General features: G+C 42.2%; 1 long non-coding RNA gene across 1 annotated transcript; it reads left to right on the forward strand.

Annotated features, from left to right (window-relative positions):
* The first annotated feature begins 7,625 nt into the window (after positions 1–7,625).
* LOC138769872 (uncharacterized) lies at positions 7,626–10,627 on the forward strand. Its single transcript, XR_011359339.1, has 2 exons — positions 7,626–7,750; positions 9,948–10,627. It is a non-coding gene; the product is annotated as an uncharacterized lncRNA (long non-coding RNA).
* The last annotated feature ends 1,673 nt before the right edge of the window (positions 10,628–12,300 follow it).

Genomic DNA, 12,300 nt, shown 5'->3' on the forward strand with positions numbered 1-12,300 from the left:
TGCCAATGGGACGTAAGGGAAGCTAAAATTATTATGTTAATTTGTTTTCCCTAAGACCCATTGGCATCACAAGACTCCCTCCCTGTGTTTTATGTTTCTTTATAATTAGACTGAGGTCTAGGGGGAGGTGGAGCCTATTTATACCTCATGGAGGAGGGGATTAAAATTTAATTGTTATTTTTTCATTAAATATTCCTTCGTCCCAGGGGCTCGCAGGGGCGAATTTACCCCATATGTTGTGATGCCAATGGGTCTTAGGGAAAACAAATTAACATAATAATTTTAGCTTTTTGGCCACTGAAAGTAAACACTGATAACATCAGGCATCACTCATATGTGGAGTATTAATAGCGTCAGGAACAGGGTTGGGGATTACATGTCTCTATTTGTATTATATCCCAAGGGCTGTTGAAAGCATGTTGTGATATGAGATATATTGATAACCTCTTCTTTCTGCGGAGTGAGAATACACTAGAAATAATATCTACTTCTTGTAAGATAGTCGATTCCAACCTCTGACAGTGGTCATTATAAAAAGTGGCAGGTGAATATTCCATATAGACCATAAAAACACATTAGGAAGGACTATACAAAGAATTGTAGAGGATCCCCAAATCCAGGTGCAAAAAACTTGTTGCATTATTCCCGAGAAGACTCAAGGCTGTGCTAGCTCAAAAGGGAGGGAGGGGGCTTCTACTCAATACTGAGCAAAAGGTCTGAATACTTATGACTGTGTGATATTTCCATTTTTCTTGTTTAATAAATTTGCAAAAATATCTACATTTGTTTTTTTTCTGTCGAGATGGGGTGCAGAGTATACATTAATGAGCAAAAAAAAAGATTTTTTTTTTAACTTACCAAATGGCTGCAATGAAACAAAGAGTAAAAAGTTTAAAGGGGTCTGAATACTTTCCCTACCCACTGTAGATTAGCAGAGCACCACCAATTCAAAAGCATTAAGGGTTTTTATTATGTTGATTCTTTAAGGATTGCAAAAGCTAGAAAAACAACATACCATAGCTGAGACACAAGTATTATGATCCAATGACATGTATTTCAGATATGTCCCAAGATACAAAAACACATGTTATCAGGAAAATGCAGCAAAGTCCATATCTTTAGTTCAAATGGAAGAATTCACTGACGTTGCCAAATCGGCACAACTGGTACGTTATGTTGGTTATTTTAGTGAAGATATGCTTCATGTGGACATAAATTACTTTTTTGAAAAAATGTCACGAGTCACGGCAAAACAAAAGGGTCCGTTTCAAGTTGTTCATGACTTTTTAAAAAATTGACAGCTGAACTGGAACAAATGTCTGGGGCTCTGTACAGATACAGCGGCATCAATGACAGGGAAAAGATCTTGACTGGTGAAAAGAATCAAGGAAGAAGCACCAAATCATCTTGAGGCATTGGCAACTAAGGCTAAACTCATACGTCAGTATTTTTCATCCGTTTTCCCGGACCAGGAAATATGGAATCCATTACAACCCATCTTTTTCAATGGTGCTATTTATACATCCAGTTTTGTTGCGGATCCACAATCCGTGACAAAAAAAAACCCCAGACATGTAATACGGTCCGTAATGACGGAACCATTTAAAATTGTGATACCAGGCAGCAGGCCAGTACCTGCCGCCTAGCATAGCCCCATGCACCACACAGTGTTTTGGATGTTCTGGGTGAAAAAAATGTCTTTATTTTTACAAAACTTCAGATAATCTGGAATCTAAACCAGATAGAATGCAGGAGGGAGATTTTGACTCCAATGTTTCTAGTCTGCCACAAACACCGAAACCAGAGACCAGCAGAGAGGACACACCAGATGTGACTCCATTACGCCATAAAAGACAAAAAGTGACACCAAGCCCAGATATGGGAGACAAGATAGAAGGATAAGCTGAAAAAGGGGTTTTAATATCTTGTGTTTGCAAAGTTGAGGAAATACACTAATTTTTACATTCAACCAAGAGATATTGGATGTCCTGCAAAGACATCAGTGGCTCCAGAGGAATTGTTTTCCCGAACATTCCTGAACGCCATGCAAAATATTCCTCCAGCATAAATTGTTAAATGCCAAAACATGTCTGCTGAATGTGGTGGATGCATTTATTATTACACAGCCAGACACTAATCCATTGGTTCGGTTTATAGACCAGTTCCGCTTAGGTGAGATTTCCATTACAAGGAAGCCAACACATCCCTACCCATCATTGGCCACCACTTATCAACCACCAGCTCACAACATCTACCAAACACCACCCATTCCATACACCCCCCCCCCCACACACACACACACACACACACACAAACATCCACCATCAGCCACCAACAACTTACTATCACCCCTCCCACCTACTAACATCCCCATCCAAACCTCCACCTCCACCCCTCCAAACACCCAACACCATTCTAAGGAAAAAAATGCTGCAAAGACTTTTGAGCTTCACGAAGAAGAGGATTTTATGATGGAAGAAAAGACTGATAAATTCTGTCACTACAAAACCTTTCATAAGTTTCACCCATACACCACATGGGATGCCTAAGGAATGTCAAGGTGCCCCCTATAGTGTATGAGAAGGGACCTCATGGACAAATGCAGACCCCAGGTTAGAGTGAGGTGTATGTGGTTTATTTTGGTATGTTCCATCCCCAGATTGGTACTAATCGTTCTCAAAGCTTCCTTTCCAAGTGCTGTCTCCGGGCAGTTTGGTAGGCCTCACTGATTGGCTGTCGGGCCTTCAGCGGGAATTTTTAATAGCTATTTAAAACAGAGCGGAACGGGTTCTTACACAAATCTTCGTGGCAAGCCAAAACTCCGATCTGCAGGCTCAAGCTGAGGAGTGAAGAAGTCCCCCCCCCCCCCCCCGCCCCCCATCCTGCTCCTATTGTAGAATGTTTAGTCTTGTTGCAGTGTTTTGTTTGGTGGATGATCACCCAGCTAAGTTTATTCTGATATTGATGATTATGGTTTTAAAATGTATTATATATTTATGAATTATTGATGTTACCATAAGTAAAACACTATTTTTAGCAAACTGTTGTTGTATTTTAGCTATCACTGTTAATTGACCCGCAATGTCCATGGGAAAAAGCATTCACTATGATTAATAGCCATCTTCACTGTAGCTCCCATGTACAGGCTGCATTGAAGACAACATTGAGATAGTTCAATATATCAGTGCAATTAGCAAAAATATTCCCAGATGCCTCTGACCGGTGTTGGAGGCAATGTGGTGACAGGGGCTCATGAATCCATATCCTATGGTTGTGACCATTATTCAGTCTTATTGGTGGACCTTCACAACTGATAAATGAAGTTCTACCGTGCCAAATAAACTAGGCACCACAATTGGTTCTCCTGTTTATAAGGTTTGAGCACATTCCACTGGCGTGCTGAACTATTCATCTTGGGAGAGTTAGTATCAACAACGTGTATTAACTTCATTAAGGAAATCCGCAATTTCTGAAACGCGTTGGAGTTTGGTAATGGGTGGCCTCCATACCACTTGTGATGTCACAAAGAACTTTGGATGAAAGAAAGTGGTGCACGTTGCCAGCCGGAGCGTGCCCACACGCCCACAATGGAGGTCACAGGTGGCATAACCGTTTTACAGGCAACAGAATATTCTAGATCAGTCCACTCCTCCCTCCCTTCTAGCTTCCCATAATATTTTCATTTTTGTATTATTGGCCTGTTGCCCCCTCCCTGCAGCCACTGTTTTTAACCCCCTCACAGTAATTTTTTATAAATCTTGATCCCCTTTAGTGCTCCCTAAGTTGGGATCTAAAAAACTAACCCACTTAACCTCTCCCCAAAAAATAAATAAATACATTTCCATATATAATAAGGTTATACTTATGTGCACTCACAATTCTATTGTTTATTATTAGTTTATGGGTCTTTTAAAGTGTTCAGTACATCCTTCCAATATCCCACCAAAATCAACCCATAGTCCATATTAAAACTGTTTATTTAATCCATGATTAAAAATTGATTGTCTTATAAATACACCTAAGAAACAATACATATTAAGGGTAATTGCACATTACGGAACACGCGCACGCGGATTCCACCAGTTGTCCCGACATGCTCCCGCTTCACTCTCGACCCGTCCGATAGACTCCATTCTATGGTCAGGCGGAGTTCGCCACCCGATCAAAGAATTGACATGTCAATTCTTTGGGTGGACGGTGACTACCTAGGAACATAGATAACATGTCATCATAGGGTAAACAGTGTGAACACAAATAAAAAAAAAAATGCATTTTATTTTCAATTTCACCGTGCATAATTTCTTTCTGGTTTCGCAGCATATTGTATGCAAAAATTAGGTCTGCCATTGCAAAGTACAATTAATGGCAAGAAAAAAAGCTCATATGGGTCTGTAGGTGAAAAAGGCAAGCACTATGGCCTATTAAACACAAGAAGGAAAAAACTAAAGCCCAAAAGCAAATATTGGCTCGGTCTCTAACGGGATAAACAAGCAAAAAATTCTCTACAATCCCACCTAGTGTTAATTTTTACCAACCTCTTGAGGTGTAAAAAAGCTAAGGAAATGTTTTACGCCAGTTTTACTCTAATTTCGCCACCAAAAGGCGACCTCAAAGTATTCAGATGAATAGGGAAGTTTAAAAATGAGGAATCACGTCTGGGGCAGAGGGGTATTACACAGACTTCTCAATGTTATGTAATTACAGTAAAACTACCATAGTGAGAAAAAAAATGGGGTGCCTACTCTCCTATGTGCCCTCCAAAAAGTGCTGAGCTGAAATTATTAAAAAATTTTCATTTAACGAAGTTTTCATAATTTCCACTAAATATCTGTGGAGCCAGAGACTTACAACTCTCTAAGATATATCCCGAAGGGGTGCAGTTTTCAAAAAATGTTTTTTTAGGTCAATGTCTCATATTCTGGCACCAAAACATTTCAAACTCATTATGGTGTCCAAAAATAACCTAACAAAAATAGAACCCAGCAGAGCAGTAGGGCCACATGTTGGATGCCTTTAAAATTGCAGAATAAATATACTACTATAGTGTAAAAATAGTTAAAATGCTGTTTAAAATGTACAGTAATTGTCAAGTTTTCTGCTAAAAAGTAAGAAAAATAACATTGCATTGCCCTATTCTATTATAACTGTTCTACTTCTCCATCATTTTATCTGTGACAACATTCAAGTGAACTTGTTGGACTAGTTGTAAGTTTTAACCCCTTAGCGATTAAGGGCCAAGCCATAAAGTGTCGTTTTTTTTTTTTTCCAGAAATCAATAGTCCAGGCGATTTTAAGAAACTTTGTAATTGGGTTTATTAGGCAAATATGCCATTATCTGCATTCAAAAAGACTTTTTTGGATCTGCAGCTCCATCCTGTATCTACAAACTGCTGCTGTGTTATCAGGGTTATGCAGTTACTATACATTATACTCCGCATGCTGATTGCTATACTGTACAGTAACTTAGAATATCATATATTCAGCTTCCTAAATGTTTGTTTCATGTTTTACATGTTATTCTGAATAAAAATGGTAAAATTTGCTTTGGTTTAAGAGTGGATTTGGATTAGAAGCAAAGTTCTGGAACAAATCATTCTCGTAATCAAAGGCACCGCTGTATATTCCAGTCTCCATCAGTACAGAGCGCTGTATATAGGTAGATGAATCTGGATAAAGATAGAAATATGCGCACAGCTCTACACTTGACTATATATATAATATTCCTGTCAGTCTCTTCCATCACTACGAAGAGCCATGTGTATAGACAGATATTGCTATATTCACACAGCTCTCTCTCTCTTTCTATATATATAAATGTCAGTAATCACTGTGCTCCTTAGTCTCATGTCTTCTTCTGTATACTGTCTATATCTCAGCTCCCTGGCCTCTCTTCTTATGTATACTGTCTATAGCTGAGCTCCCTGGCCTCTCTTCTTCTGTATACTGTCTATATCTCAGCTCCCTGGCCTCTCCTTCTGTATACTGTCTCTATCTCAGCTCCCTGGCCTCTTCTTCTGTATACTGTCTATATCTCAGCTCCCTGGCCTCTCTTCTTCTGTATACTGTCTATATCTCAGCTCCCTGGCCTCTCTTCTTCTGTATATGGTCTCTATCTCAGCTCCCTGGCCTCTCCTTCTGTATACTGTCTATACCTCAGCTCCCTGGCCTCTCTTCTTCTGTATACTGTCTATATCTCAGCTCCCTGGCCTCTCTTCTTCTGTATACTGTCTATATCTCAGCTCCCTGGCCTCTCTTCTTCTGTATACTGTCTATATCTCAGCTCCCTGGCCTCGCTTCTTCTGTATACTGTCTATATCTCAGCTCCCTGGCCTCGCTTCTTCTGTATACTGTCTATATCTCAGCTCCCTAGCCTCTCTTCTCTTTACTGTCTATATCTCAGCTCCCTGGCCTCCCTTCTTCTGTATACTGTCTATATCTCAGCTCCCTGGCCTCTCTTCTTCTGTATACTGTCTATATCTCAGCTCCCTGGCCTCTCTTCTTCTGTATACTGTCTATATCTCAGCTCCCTGGCCTCTCTTCTTCTGTATACTGTCTATATTTTAGCTCCCTAGCCTCTCTTCTTCTGTATACTGTCTATAGCTCAGCTCCCTGGCCTCGCTTCTTCTGTATACTGTCTATATCTCAGCTCCCTGGCCTCTCTTCTTCTGTATACTATCTATATCTCAGCTCCCTGGCCTCTCTTCTTATGTATACTGTCTATATCTCAGCTCCCTGGCCTCTCTTCTTCTGTATACTGTCTATATCTCAGCTCCCTGGCCTCTCTTCTTCTGTATACTGTCTATATCTCAGCTCCCTGGCCTCTCTTCTTCTGTATACTGTCTATATCTCAGCTCCCTGGCCTCTCTTCTTATGTATACTGTCTATATCTCAGCTCCCTGGCCTCTCTTCTTCTGTATACTGTCTATATCTCAGCTCCCTGGCCTCTCTTCTTCTGTATACTGTCTATATCTCAGCTCCCTGGCCTCTCTTCTTCTGTATACTGTCTATATCTCAGCTCCCTGGCCTCTCTTCTTCTGTATACTGTCTATATCTCAGCTCCCTGGCCTCTCTTCTTCTGTATACTGTCTATATCTCAGCTCCCTGGCCTCTCTTCTTATGTATACTGTCTATAGCTGAGCTCCCTAGCCTCTCTTCTTATGTATACTGTCTATAGCTGAGCTCCCTAGCCTCTCTTCTTATGTATACTGTCTATATCTCAGCTCCCTGGCCTCTCTTCTTCTGTATACTGTCTCTATCTCAGCTCCCTGGCCTCTATTCTTCTAGTAGCTGCTTCTCTCTATGCTAAACATTCCCTCCTGTCTGTATTCTCTTCTAAACTATTAATAATCTTCATTCATGGCGACTTTTCCTGTCACTTTCTATGGAGCTCTCTCATACTCGTCCTTCCCTGGCTGTTGTGGCAATAAAATGGCCGGTGAGCCCGCCCCCTCCTCCTTCCCACAATGCACTCTGCCCTCATGCAGGAGGAGCACTGGGAGGGAACACAAGATGGCTGCTGTGGGCAGGTACCATGAGGGTGTACTGGGCGGGGTGGTGTGGGAGCAGTGGGCGGGGTCTGGAGGCAACGCTGTAATGTCATGTGACAGTCTCAGGTCATGTGACAGGGCAGTGTGACTGGTACTTGCTATTTCTTGCTATTGCTATTACTTGCCATTGTGACCAGCCTCTGTGGGCGGAGCTATGCTCAGCCTGCCATGCTTTCTGTGAGGTGTAATATGATCAACAGGAGGTAAGTATACTTTGGGTGTGATGTTATGCAAAGATCTTCAGGGTTATGCAATGATCTGCGGAACATGGTCTGTGGCTGTACTGCTATGCAATGCTCTGCAGGAACAGGGTCTGTGAATGTACTGCTATGCAAAGCTCTGCAGGGACTGGGTCTGTGGCTGTTCTGTTATACAATAGTCTGCAGGGACAGGGTCTGTGACTGTACTGCTATGCGATGATCTGCAAGGACAGGGTCTGTGGCCCTTCTGTTGTACAATAGTCTGCAGGGATAGGGTCTGTGACTGTACTGCTATGCAATGCTCTGCAGGGACAGGGTCTGTGACTGTACTGTTGTGCAATGCTCTGCAGAGACAGGGTCTGAATGTACTGCAATGCTCTGCAGGGACAGGGTCTGTGGCTGTTCTGTTATACAATAGTCTATTATGCAATAGTACAGTGCTTGGCTACCTCCAGTTGTCTTACGGACTAGTAGTATACAACAGTACAGTGCTTGGCTACCTCCAGTAGTCTCACAGACTAGTAGTATACAACAGTACAGTGCTTGGCTACCTCCAGTAGTCTCACAGACTAGTAGTATACAACAGTACAGTGCTTGGCTACCTCCAGTAGTCTCACAGACTAGTAGTATACAACAGTACAGTGCTTGGCTACCTCCAGTTGTCTTACGGACTAGTAGTATACAACAGTACAGTGCTTGGCTACCTCCAGTTGTCTTACGGACTAGTAGTATACAACAGTACAGTGCTTGGCTACCTCCAGTAGTCTCACGGACTAGTAGTATACAACAGTACAGTGCTTGGCTACCTCCAGTAGTCTCACAGACTAGTAGTATACAACAGTACAGTGCTTGGCTACCTCCAGTAGTCTCACGGACTAGTAGTATACAACAGTACAGTGCTTGGCTACCTCCAGTAGTCTCACGGACTAGTAGTATACAACAGTACAGTGCTTGGCTACCTCCAGTAGTCTCACAGACTAGTAGTATACAACAGTACAGTGCTTGGCTACCTCCAGTAGTCTCACAGACTAGTAGTATACAACAGTACAGTGCTTGGCTACCTCCAGTAGTCTCACAGACTAGTAGTATACAACAGTACAGTGCTTGGCTACCTCCAGTAGTCTCACAGACTAGTAGTATACAACAGTACAGTGCTTGGCTACCTCCAGTAGTCTCACAGACTAGTAGTATACAACAGTACAGTGCTTGGCTACCTCCAGTTGTCTTACGGACTAGTAGTATACAACAGTCCAGTGCTTGGCTACCTCCAGTTGTCTTACGGACTAGTAGTATACAACAGTACAGTGCTTGGCTACCTCCAGTAGTCTCACGGACTAGTAGTATACAACAGTACAGTGCTTGGCTACCTCCAGTTGTCTCACGGACTAGTAGTATACAACAGTACAGTGCTTGGCTACCTCCAGTTGTCTCACAGACTAGTAGTATACAACAGTCCAGTGCTTGGCTACCTCCAGTTGTCTTACGGACTAGTAGTATACAACAGTCCAGTGCTTGGCTACCTCCAGTTGTCTTACGGACTAGTAGTATACAACAGTACAGTGCTTGGCTACCTCCAGTTGTCTTACAGACTAGTAGTATACAACAGTACAGTGCTTGACTACCTCCAGCTATCTTCCGCAACTCCATAGAGAATGAATACAGCAGCATGCTCCTTTAGCCACTCCATTAAACTGTGAGAGTCAAATCCCTATTCAAGAAATCACAGGCGGTCCCAGCAGTCAGAGCCCACATGATCAGATATCTAAAGTTGGGTGCTGGGGAAGGGGGCTGCTTTACAGCAAACCCGCTGTTTAGGCCATTGCATAATCAATGGGCAGAAGTCTCTCCAGTGGTGACAAACTCACTGCCACCCCAGCGGTTGCAAAACTCCCATTTTTCTCATGCCTGGACAGCCAAAACTGTAGCTGCCCAGGCATGATGGGAATTGTGGTTTTACAACAGTTGGAGGGCCGCTGCTTGTTCCCCCTGCTCTATGGTGTTCATTGTGTAGTGGAGACACTGGGTTACTGCAGCACGTCTCTCATTCCCTCCAGCTGCATTGCCCTGATGCCACCACTACACAATGAGCGGCTCAGAGGATGCTGACTGATACAGGGTTTCCTGGGCAGAAGCAGAAAGGATGGCAAATATGTGTGGTTTTTATTTAGTTTTCATTTTTGTTTACTATTGTTTTTTACAGGGAGATCAGCCAGGACTACTTTGGATCAAGACCCAACTATAAAGGAACAAACAAACAAAATGTTTCTATTAAAAGGTTTAGTAGTGAAAGGAGTGTAATGGTGTGCACTACTAAGCTGGGGCTTAATGTGGGACTGGCTAGGAGAGGTCTTGTGTTATTAGGCTGGAAAGGGCCAATGGAATGGCTCATCCCAATCTGGTAATGCCAGGCTGCTGCTGTTTGGTTTTGTATTTGGCTTGTTATAAAAAAAATAGGGGGTCCCTCTGCCATACTGTTATTGCCCAGTCCCATATGTTTGGGCTCTGGGCTTGACAGTACCCGAAAGTAAATGTAGTGCTAGGTGCATTGTTTTTTTTTTGTACATGAACCTATTGGTGCCGATGCCGTGGTGCATTCCTGCGCACGGCACCAGTCTATATAGTCCAGAGCACCATCCCAACATAAAGCAGTGGGGGCAGGCCTGCTGGCCCTCAGTGTGATGCTCTCCCCTCTGTAAAGCGGCTCCATTGCTTCTAGTGGAGCTGTATCACAGAGTTGAGGGTGTTTTGTCACGCTAGGGGCCACTGGGCATCAGGTTAGATGTTTCTAACATGCTGATCCATGATGGGTGATTTGTTAAGGATATCATTGTCAATTTGATTTTTCATTGTAATAAATCATAATAACCATATTATAGATTATTCCGGTGTCATTTTTTTTTATTATTCTTGTTAAATATTGTTACATTATTACATAATATTTTACACCTAATTCCCTCTATACTCTGGTTATACTCCATACACATTGCTGAAACTGAGTAGGAAGACAAGAGTATAATGTATGAATGTAACATGCATGTGTTTATATATGCGTATGGTGTGTGTGTGTATGTATTGTATATGTACAGTATACAAGTGGTGTATGTGTGTGTACGTCAAGTATACATTGGATGATCATTTGTTTGCCATGTTTCAAATGTATTAATGCAGTGGGTGTGTGAGTAGCATGAATATAATGTGTCCATTATGTGAGCAGCACATGTGGTATGTAGTAAGTATGTTAGTGTCACATACAGTATATAATAGGTAGGTTAGTGTCATGCAGTATGTAGTGGGTATGTTATGCCTGGGCTGAATTTCAGTCTCAGTCTGGCCTTGAGAAGGGCTGTCACACACTACTGACTATAAAATAACATATTTTCTCCTTATCATAATGCACAGACAATATATAATTATGGAGCATTGTAAAATAGTTTTACAGGAATTATAGATATAGATAAAATCAAGACTAAAACATTGTTGTGGATGAAGTTCCTCGTTCCTGTGCATGTGATGTTCACTTCTACATTCTCGTTGGCACTCCCTGCAAAGCTCCATCCATAGGTGCAAGCATCACTGGTCCCACATCCAATTATAACCTCTGTTTGTTTGATTTGCCCTGGAAAAAAATACACAATGTTACACACAAGAAGCAGCTAGAAAAAAAGTGTCACACTCTGGAGGACTCAACGTGTCCATTTCAATATGAATTGTGTAATGCCTATTTTTACCTCTGGGGGTGCTGCAGTGAAATCCTACGCTTGCTGATGGTTACAGCTCTCATTAGTTTAATGCTAGGGACTCTTAAAAAAAACCTAGACAAACAGCTTACCGATTTTCAAAGTTTGTGTGTACGTGACGCAGCGATCCATAATTCCTGTACAGGACATAGTTCCGTGACTATTACAGTCTGAGGATTGTGCAGAATAGCAGGATTTGCAGGTCATACCGTTCTCCACCCCAGGCTCCCAGGATACTGATAAGAAAAGTAGAGATGATACAACACCGTAAGAGATGGATATGATAAGGTGAACAACACAAAAAGAGTGGAAAGATTAAAAAAAAAAAAAAATCAAAGCAACATAACCTCAAAAACTACAGACTAGAGATGAGCGAACCTGGAGCATGCTTGAGTCGATCCGAACCCGAACTTTCGGCATTTGATTAGCGGTGGCTGCTGAAGTTGGAGCCCTAAGGCTATGTGGAAAACATGGATATAGTCGTTGGCTGTATCCATGTTTTCCAGACAACCTTAGAGGTTTATCTAAGTCCAGCAGCCCCCGCTAATCAAATGCCGAACGTTCGGGTTTGGATCGACCAGAACCCAGTTCGCTCATCTCTACTACAGACCAATATTTACATACAATACTGTAAGAGCGTGCGAGTTACTAGACAAATGCAAATACTAAAATATACAAAAAAATAATATAGATATTTTAACCTCTTAAGGACATAGGACGTATGCGTACGTCATATGTCCTCACTTGCACTTCAAAGTGGGGCCGCCGCCGCTTTGAAGTGCCGCGATCCCGGGTGGCGCGAGTAGCCCGGGACCG

This window comes from Dendropsophus ebraccatus, chromosome 12 (assembly GCF_027789765.1).
Source record: "Dendropsophus ebraccatus isolate aDenEbr1 chromosome 12, aDenEbr1.pat, whole genome shotgun sequence".
Taxonomy (NCBI): Eukaryota; Metazoa; Chordata; class Amphibia; order Anura; family Hylidae; genus Dendropsophus; species Dendropsophus ebraccatus.